This window comes from Podarcis raffonei, chromosome 16, assembly GCF_027172205.1.
Source record: "Podarcis raffonei isolate rPodRaf1 chromosome 16, rPodRaf1.pri, whole genome shotgun sequence".
NCBI lineage: Eukaryota > Metazoa > Chordata > Lepidosauria > Squamata > Lacertidae > Podarcis > Podarcis raffonei.
In genome coordinates this window covers 12,583,735-12,593,689 of record NC_070617.1, presented here as the reverse complement: position 1 = coordinate 12,593,689, position 9,955 = coordinate 12,583,735, and the positions used below count along the sequence as shown (strand labels likewise).

The 9,955-nt window shown below is 44.6% G+C and overlaps 1 long non-coding RNA gene across 1 annotated transcript; it reads left to right on the top strand.

The window, feature by feature from the left end:
• The first annotated feature begins 541 nt into the window (after window positions 1–541).
• LOC128404080 (uncharacterized) lies at window positions 542–8,728 on the top strand. The gene is made up of 3 exons (XR_008328058.1): window positions 542–623; window positions 3,302–3,567; window positions 8,349–8,728. It is a non-coding gene; the product is annotated as an uncharacterized LOC128404080 (long non-coding RNA).
• Window positions 8,729–9,955: the final 1,227 nt, after the last annotated feature.

Below are 9,955 nucleotides of genomic sequence, written 5' to 3'. Positions count from 1 at the left end.
AATAAGGAAGGTAGAACCAATCCACCCCCCCCCCCGGCCAATGGTCAATGTTGGGTTTTATCAAATGCTAGTCTTGCACAGACTTGATCAGTTGCAATTAATGAACTCAAGGTAGTCATGCTCATTAAATTCAGTGGGTCTACTCTGAGTGAAGGTTACCAGATTTTTTTCAATGAATCGGGGGACACTTTTCAACTTCAATGGATTTTGTATGGGGGCTGATTTGTAAATCCAGGGACTGTCTCCGGAATACGGGGATGTCTGGTAACCTTACTCTTGAGTACGGCCAGCATAGGATTCAATCCACAATCTCTTTAAAATAGCTACTATAGCTGCTCCATCCTGGCCTTTTAATGGCTCTACAAATCATTTAATCCCCCAGCTCTTGCCAAGAGGCATCCATAGCCACGTGGAGAAAGGCAGGATTCAAGCAGGCCAATGAAAAAACTGGCTGACTTCGTTCCAATTTGTAGGAAAGCAGAACTGGATCTGATTGGCTGGCCAGTTAGTAAGGGAGCGGGGGGGGGGGGCGTTCAACTTACTTAAATGCTCTTTATACAAGTGTTGTTGGGTGTTTTCTTGCAACTTCATTTAAGTAGTGCAGTTTCTAAGGACATTTTTATGTAGGTAGTTTGTGTTCAACACTTTAGAGATGTGTGCATATCTAATATAAGCTACAATGCTAACTTGTCTGGGTCAGAAGCTAAGTTTTACTGATTTGCAGTAGGGGTTTATTCCCAGGTAAACAGGGTTAGCATTGCAGGCTTCCTCTCTGACTTAGTTGGCTTGCTGAAATAGATATGATGGTTTTATGGTTTCTTGCTTAGTAATTACTTGCTTCTTATGGTTTCTTACAATTATTATACAGTATAGTATATTGTTAAAGTTGTACATGTTTTTGGCTGATTTTCCCCAGGCTTATTTTCTCCTCCAGTACAGTGGTACCTCGGGTAAAGTACTTAATTCGTTCTGGAGGTCCATACTTAACCTGAAACTGTTCTTAACCTGAAGTTTAACTAATGGGGCCTCCCGCTGCTGCTGCCGCGCTGCTGGAGCACGATTTCTGTTCTCATCCTGAAGCAAAGTTCTTAACCTGAAGCACTATTTCTGGGTTAGCGGAGTCTGTAACCTGAAATGTATGTAACCTGAAGCGTATGTAACCCGAGGTACCACTGTATTGTATTCTGCTTTGGAAAAATATTGAAAGATGATAAACAAATATATGTAAGTAAGTTTTTCATTTCTAAGTTGCAATGAAACTTTTGAGTGTCTTGTAATAGACTGACATAACTACTCATCAAGAAACGAATCAGCCCCCACTCCGTTTTTTTAGTTTTCAAAATCAGGATAGTGTGTTTTTTATGATGCCATGTTACTTTCCTTCTGCTGTTCTGAATCTAATGATTGTTTAGAGCACACTCTTTTATATGGAAGTTTTAAAGCTTGGCAAAAAAGAAAGAAAGAAAAAAAGACTGTGCCCTGCAAGCTTTTCAGGAGCAGTTTCTTTTTCATTCAAAACGAGTTTCGAGTTCCGTCATATTGGGATTAATTAAAATGCATTGAAAGTGTGTTGCCTCTCACTGGCAGTAGGTGGCGCAGTTGTGTGGTTCTAAGGTCATTCTCTAGTTAAAGAGACATCCAGCTTTGCTTGGTTGTGATTCATTACATTTTATATTTTGCCTTCTGCCCAAGATGTAGCTCAAGACGGTGTATGTGGGGCTTCCAGTCTTCCATCCTGGTGGTATCAGGACAAAGACGAACTTTGCATTAGCAAGCTTGCTAGTGTATTTAGGACCATCTCCTGGGAATCTAGCCCATGGGTAGGCAAACTAAGGCCCGGGGGCCGGATCCGGCCCAATCACCTTCTAAATCCAGCTTGCAAACAGTCCGGGAATCAGCGTGTTTTTACATGAGTAGAATGTGCCCTTTCATTTAAAATGCATCTCTGGGTGATTTGTGTGGCATAGGAATTCGTTCATTCCCTCCCCCCCATATAGTCCGGCCCCCAACAAGATCTGAGGGACAGTGGACCGGCCCCCTGCTGAAAAAGTTTGTTGACCCCTGATCTAGCCTCTTAGCAGCAGTATAGTATAGTGGAAAGATTGTGGTTGCACTCAGGTGGGATTCCCTGTGGGAATTCCCATAGGTCATCTGGTTGTCCATAATGAGAACAAGAGGCTGGAAAGATTCTTGCCTTGCAGGGGGTTGGACTAGATGACCCTTGGGGTCCCTTCCAACTCTACAGTTCTATGACTAGGTGGGCATGTGGCTTGATCCAGCAGAGCTCTTCTTGAGGCAGAAATGTTATTGGGTTTTTCATGTGAATTGAGGATGCCTTAGGAGCCTCCTCACAGGAAAACGAACTAGCTCTTATATAGCAAGATGGTAGCTCCACCGATGGTTCACTTTTTTGCCTTGGTCCAGTATATCTGAAGGAGCGTCTCCTCCCCCATCGTTCTGCTCCGAGGGCCTTCTGGCGGTTCCCTCACTGCGAGAGGCCAAGTTACAGGGAACCAGGCAGAGGGCCTTTTCGGTAGTGGCGCCCGCCCTGTGGAACGCCTTCCCATCAGATGTCAAAGCGATAAACATCTACCTGACATTCAGAAGACATCTGAAGGCAGCCCTGTTCAGGGAAGTTTTTAATATGTGACATTTTAGTGTATTTTTCATCTTTGTTGGAAGCCGCCCAGAGTGGCTGGGGAAACCCAGCCAGATGGGCGGGGTACAAATAATAAATTATTATTATTATTATTATTATTATTATTATTATTATTATTATTGCCTGGTATAGTAAATGTTTTGTGAAAAGTTTCAGAAAGCCCAGCTTTCACTCCTTCCCATCTTTTGCAAGCAACAGGGAGCGGTGACAGACTCTTGGCACATAAATCAATACGATAAGTTACTCTCCTGCCGATGGCTGTAGTGTCATGGTTTGGCCAACTCCTGTTTCATTAGTTATATTGGTGTTCTTGGCTCCCCAAATGTTGGGACTACAAATACCATCTTCCGTAGCTATTTTTGCCAGTCAGGGATGATGGGAGTTGTAGTCCAACAACATATTGGAATACAGGGTGCTATATCACAGGCAAGTCATATTTCCTTGGTTTGAGCAATGCTCTGTGTTGGCAACTTCCTTTTTTAAAAAATGATTTGCATATAGTATTTCAGTTGCATGCTCCATTTACAGGTGAGGCAAGTGGCTAAAACACGGCTGGACAACCTTTTTCAGCCTGAGGGTTAAATCTCACTTCTGGGTTGGCTGGTTTTTTGCTTCCTTCCACTATGCTCCTTTTCCTCCCAGGGACACCATGTTGGAAGCCAATGCCATACCTGATGACAAGGAGGCTTCTGTTCAAGAAATCCCAGAAGGTCCCAGAGTGGTCCAGACCCCTCTGAGGAGCCAGCAGGAGAAGAGGAGTATAGAAGAGAGGTTGGGATTGTACCACACCCTGCCCAAGAGACGTGAACGCATTGGCTTCTATAAGGGCAGGCCCATCTCGTCCAAAGTAGACTCCTTCCGATTGAAGAAGCCCTTGTAGGCCTGCCATGGCTGAGTCTTCCCCTTTGGTAAGTCTTCCCTTCTCCCAGCCTCCCAAGTATGGGTAAGGGCAAAGGGCCATAGCTCAGGGACAGGACATCTGCTTTCCATGCGGAAGGTCCCAGGTGGCAAAAAAGAAAGAAGTCCAGTCGTGAGGAGTTCCTCCTGGATTGTTAGCAGACTCTGCATAAATAGCTGAGCTCTAAGTGGGAAGATCCCCTTCATGGATCAGTGCCTTGCCTTGGCGAAGGGGCTTGAATAACTCAGAGAAGCTATGAGCTATGCCGTGCAGGGCCACCCAAGATGGACAGGTCATAGTGGAGAGTTTTGACCAAACGTAATCCACGCGGGTGGCGCTGTGGGTAAAAGCCTCAGCGCCTAGGGCTTGCCGATCGAAAGGTCGGCGGTTTGAATCCCCGCGGCGGGGTGCGCTCCTGTTGCTCGGTCCCAGCGCCTGCTAACCTAGCAGTTCGAAAGCACCTTTGGGTGCAAGTAGATAAATAGGGACCGCTATTTAGCGGGAAGGTAAACGGCGTTTCCGTGTGCGGCTCTGGCTCGCCACGTGACCCGGAAGTGTCTCCGGACAGCGCTGGCCCCTGGCCTCTTAAGTGAGATGGGCGCACAACCCCAGAGTCTGTCAAGACTGGCCCCTACGGGCAGGGGTACCTTTACCTTTACCTTTTAATCCACCTGGAGCAGGAACCGGCAAGCCACTCCAGTATCCCTGCCAAGAAAACTCCATGGACAAAGACAACAGGCATATGAGTGCCTGGCGTGCTCTGGTCCATGGGGTCACGAAGAGTCAGACACGACTAAACAACAACAACAAGTGGGAAGATACCTGTGAAACTAAAAGAGTTTGCTGGTTAGGAGGGAGGAGGCAGAGAGCAAACAAAGCTGGAGACACAGTGCCTGCAAAGTACCTGCAAAGTACCTAACTAAAGTATGGGTTCAGCTGAGCTTACCCCTGGGAAGCTGTTAAGTGTCCACCTTTTGTTCACAGGTATACTGCCTTTTTGAAACACTTACCACGATGTTATTTCAATACCGGTAATCAAGGTATTCAACAGTACAGCCAAACCTCAGTTGTAATCCGTTCCGGAAGACTGTTCAACTTTTGAAACGTTCGACAACCGAGGCGCAGCTTCTGACTGGTTGGAAGAGCTTCTTGCACTCAGACGTTCGGCTTCCAAGAAACGTTCGAAAACCGGAGCATTTACTTCCGGGTTTTTGGCGTTTGGGAGCCGAAACGTACTATAACGGAGGCATTCGGGAACCGAGGTTTGACTGTATGACGATTTATTGCACAGCCCTAGACATGGCCCCTTGGTTCAAAAAAGTTCCCCTGTTAGGCTGCTGGACTAGGATTTGGGAGAGCAATATTCAAATCCCCATTCAACCTTGATGCTCACTGGGAAATGCTGGGACAACATCAGTCTCAGCCAAGCCTACCTCGTGGGGTTGTCGTGAGGGAAATATGGAGAGCAGGCCACCTTTAGCTCCTTGCAGGAAAGGTGGGCTATCAATGGAGCAATTCAGTAAGTAAGTAAATAAAACTACTCCCATTCTCATCCGCTTTGGGTCCATTGCCTCCCTTAGAAGCCAACTATTGAGGGGAAATGAATGTGTCCTTTATCCACAGCCTGCATCTCCCACATTGCAAGGGCCAAAGTATGTTTTGAACTGTTGGTGACATACTGTCAGACAACTGTGCGCTGTTGTTTTTCTAATATATATTTAACCCAAAAGAACAAACAGTTCTGGCTTTTAAATCTGTGTTGAACAGACTGCTGCAGAGCTAAACAAAAACAAGCTGGGGGGGCACCCCCCCTCCTGTCCTCAGCAGTGTGGAATAGAGACGAGGCTGAGGCTCACGAGAAAACAACCCTTTCCCCCTCTGAAATGCCGGAGGTATGTTTTTACGTCCCCTGAGGTTGTGCATGTGCACATTCTTTAAAGCACATTATTTCCTTCAAAGAATTATAAGCGCTGTAGCTTACCCCTTGAAGAATGGGAACTGTAGTTTAAGGGTGCTGGGAACTGTAGCTTTGTGAGGAGTAAATGACAGTTCCCAGGATTCTTGGAGTAGGAAGGAAGCCACGTGCTTTTAAATGAATGGTGTGGATGTGACCTGAAACAATTGTCAAATCAATTCATTATATTTGTTACCATGACAGAATGTTTTGTAAGCCTTGAAAATTAGTTGATCACTGCGTGCTTACACACACTTTTACACACACACACACACACACACACACACACACACACACACTCTACATGGGGCTTTGCTTCTCCACTTCAGGTCCAGCTGCGCCATTACCTGCCCCACAGGTGGGCGTAGCTTGGGCAAAATGGCCTTGTGGGACCCAATGGGGAGGCTTAGTGGGCATAGCCAAGGGCTGCAGATTCCCCACCCCTGTCTTAGCTAATCTGAAGCCATCTACAAGTTTCTATTGGAAATTTGTGCTTTGTAAGACAGAACTCTTATTCTTTTATTTCTGGTAGTCCATTCCCTTCAGATCTTATCATTTCTCAGATGCCTTCGTACACTTCTTTTGCTGCTGTAAACAACTACTTTGACTTTTCTGCATTTTAAATTGCTCCGCAACTGTCGAGTAATTGCTGTATTGATCTTTGTCTGGAAATGTCAAGTTTCTCCAACTGTCCTTCTAGAGAATTTTCCTGCTACATACCGTAATTATCACCTGGTTTCACTTTTGCTGCTCTACTAAACTGGCAGGATCTTTAAAAATAAATAAATCTGCATGAGCTAATGCAGGTAAATCAGTATTTGACCTTAGCGGCATTTAAATGCTGTATTCATATGTCTTATTTTAATTTGGCTTCTGTTTCCATCCAAGTGTTTCTTCAAAGTAATCATAAAACGACCAATTAGTACATAGAGTGCCTGGGGAGGGGGGGGTTGTTGTCAAGCTTTTACCTTTTACAATCTGAATAAATGTTTACTAATTACAGGTAACCCTGCATTAATCTCATCTGACCTCCTGGTTAATATGGGAAACAACATTCCGTCGTTGTGAACGAGCAGATTAATGAGTGCTAATGACGGTGCCGATCTGTTGCAAAACCAATTAACGCAGATTGGAACGTTGTTAAAATCCATTTTTAAAAAATAAAATAAAATAAATGAGCTTCCTTATCTGTCTTGTGGAATAAATATGGGGCTTTGTAACTTTTTTGCAAAATGGCAGATAATGAGAAGATGTGTAAGTTATCTCCCATAGAACTGGATGTTGTGTGTCAAATTATTGAAAGGGGTGAGAGGTTGGGATGAATTGTAATTGACTTGGCTATTCTTTATGAAGTAGCATCACTAAATCAAAAGGGCAAGCTGCAAATGATTAATAATACTGAAACAAGCAACTGGGAGGATCATGACTGGATAGCTCATTCGATTAGAGCATAGTGCTGAAAACGCCAAGGAAACTGCAGGTTCAGTCCCCGTATGGGACAGCTGCACAGGGGGTTGGACTAGATGACCCTCAGGATCCCTTCCAACTCTACAAATATATGAATCTATGACAGTTATGTGTTGTGACCCATAGGTCAGCTAGGAAGCTGGACACGTCTTTCATTTGGATGTCTTGTTTTAAAACTGGGAGTTTCCATAACCATACTTGTGGGCACCTCCTCCTTTTCCACGATCTCCTATTTCCTACTGTGAAAGCAACAGCCTTCCCCCGCCCTCCATGGCATTTGCCTCAGCAGCAGCTGTTCACAGGTACATTTGACTTGTACATGGAAGTTCCATTTAGATGCCATGGGTCATAAATATACCTTTCTCCACAAATTTGGCTGCCTCTAGACTGTCGGCATTGTGTAGAAGGAATTCAAGCAGACATTGAGAAAGTTAGGTTTGTGTAATTAAAGCACTTAGTCGCCCTACCTCGACAATCCCGCTTAAAAAGAAGGAAAGAAATGGATGTTTTCTGGTTAGGAAAGTGACAGCGAAATGTACTGGAAAGTGTAGGAAGAATAAATGATTAATAAGATGTCTGACCACTGTGCAAGCAAATAAGGACAGATGCAGGAAGAATACTTGTTGCCTTTTATTCTTCCCACATAGAAATTGGAGCAAATGGTCAATAAAGACTGGATATAATCTAACCTCTGCATAAGCTTTGTGCAAACATATTGGGATGAACGCTTTAGCAAACAGGTCAACTGGAGATGCCCTTTTGTTAACCTGCTGCTTTTTACAGGCATTGAAATGGTCATGTTGCATCCTGTGGTGGTAAATTCCATGTTAAGTGAACCTTCTTAGAAGGAACCTAAAATGCTATGAGAGAAGTAAAGGTAAAGGGACCCCTGACCATTAGGTCCAGTCGTGGCCGACTCTGGGGTTGCAGCGTTCATCTTGCTTTATTGGCCGAGGGAGCCGGTGTACAGCTTCCGGGTCATGTGGCCAGCAGGACTAAGCCGCTTCTGGCGAAACAGAGCAGCGCACGGAAATGCCATTTACCTTCCCGCTGGAGCAGTACCTATTTATCTACTTGCACTTTGGCGTGCTTTCGAACTGCTAGGTTGGCAGGAGCAGGGATTCGAACCGTCGACCTTCTGATCAGCAAGTCCTAGGCTCTGTGGTTTAACCCACAACGCCACCCATGTCCCATGAGAGAAGTAAGATTAACTAAAACAAGAAAGGAAGACTAGTCCTACTACAGTTTCGCCTTCTCGAAAGGGTCACTGTGAGGCATATGCCTTTGATCTCAATGTGCAGTTTTGTTTTTTTTAAGATCTGCAGTGTTTTCTTTCTGCTAAACTATTTTCTCCTCCTCCTTTCTTACAGTTCTGTTACCAGGATTCTGGTGCATCCGTGAAGCAAACATCTCTTTGGATAAATTAAGAGCCGCAACGACCTGCCGTATGAAATTCCATACACATTCACAAGCACCCATATGAACTGCATTTTGCTCTTGTCTCTAGCAAGGTTGCTCTGGTCTCCTCCTCCTCCTCCTTGCCCTCTGCATTCTTCTTCTTTTTGCAAACCTTGAAGCTTTCAATGCTAAAGAATCTTCATAAGGCAAACACTTCCATGTTAGAAAGATTAAGTTGGGGCACTGAATATGTATATAACTTCAGCTGTACAAAATTATTCTCCTCTGTTTCTCATTAGGTTTCACCATTATTTCATTATAATCATTTTGTAATAAAAAGATTTGAAACCTCTTCAGGCTTTTAGGTATACTTAAGATGAAAAGCTTTTTATTTCTTTGCTGCGTTGAGAGAAATGAGTGCTACCTTCTATCTTCATACACCAGTATTTGCTGAATTATCAGGATAGTATATGATAAACATGACCCAAATCACAAAATAAAAACAGGGGTAAATGTATACTAAAATTGGTACTAACATATAACACATTGAAAGTCGGAGTGTGAAAAGGTAACAGGTACAAAGAGCTATTTCACCCTGATAAAACATGGCCAGGCATTGGCAGAATGAGAATCACATTATAAGTGATGATGAGAGTAAAAGAATCATTTTGAGGGAGTGGGGGAAAGAAAAACCTTGGAAAACAATGTGTAGGTTGTTTGGGGTTCACCAAACTCCAATGTGAAATATTTTTGCATGCTTCCTTGTGACAGAGCTATATGGTGGTGGGAGACAGCTGGCCCCTATGAAGCGGGGTGGTGAACCTCAGAGCTGTGGGCCAAATGTGGCCCTCCAGGACTCTCTAGCAGGCCCTCCGAACTCTCCCTAGGCCACACCCATCACTGGCCCGGCTTTGCACCCTCCTTGAATATTTTTGCCTGCTGGAATGTGTCATTGAGTTCTGATCCTGTCTCTTGCTTCCCTGGATAGAGGATAGAATGTGCGTGTAAAAAGTAGCCTGCCTTCACAATGCTAAAATTTACACTTGCTGCCTCTGGCCCTAATCACCACTGCCATGTGACCTCATAAAGTTGTCCCAAAGGGAATATGGTCCTTGAGCTGAAAAAGTTTCCGCAACCCTATTACAAAAGTTTCAAGTTTTATCTTACTAAATTATATGCAGAGTAGACTCATTGAAATAAGCAGGCCTAAGGTAGGGCCACACCTGGGACAGCTCAGTTGGTAGAACCAGTCATAGAATAATAGAATCGTAGAGTTGGAAGGGAACCTGAGGATCACCTAGTCTGCCCTCCTGAAATGCAGGAATATGCAACTGTACCCAAACGGGGATGGAACCTGCAACCTTGGCTTATCAGGACCACACTATCCATAAGATTCATCTCCAGGTCATAGGTTTGAGGCCCCCACCCGCTTGGGCAAGATTCCTGCATTGCAGAGGATTGGACTAGATGGCCCTCGTGGTCCCTTCCAACTCTACAGTTCCAGGCGGTTTTCTCTACAATTCCAGGCGGTTTTCACTGGAAAGTAGCCATGCCCATTATTCCCAAATGAGTCTACTCC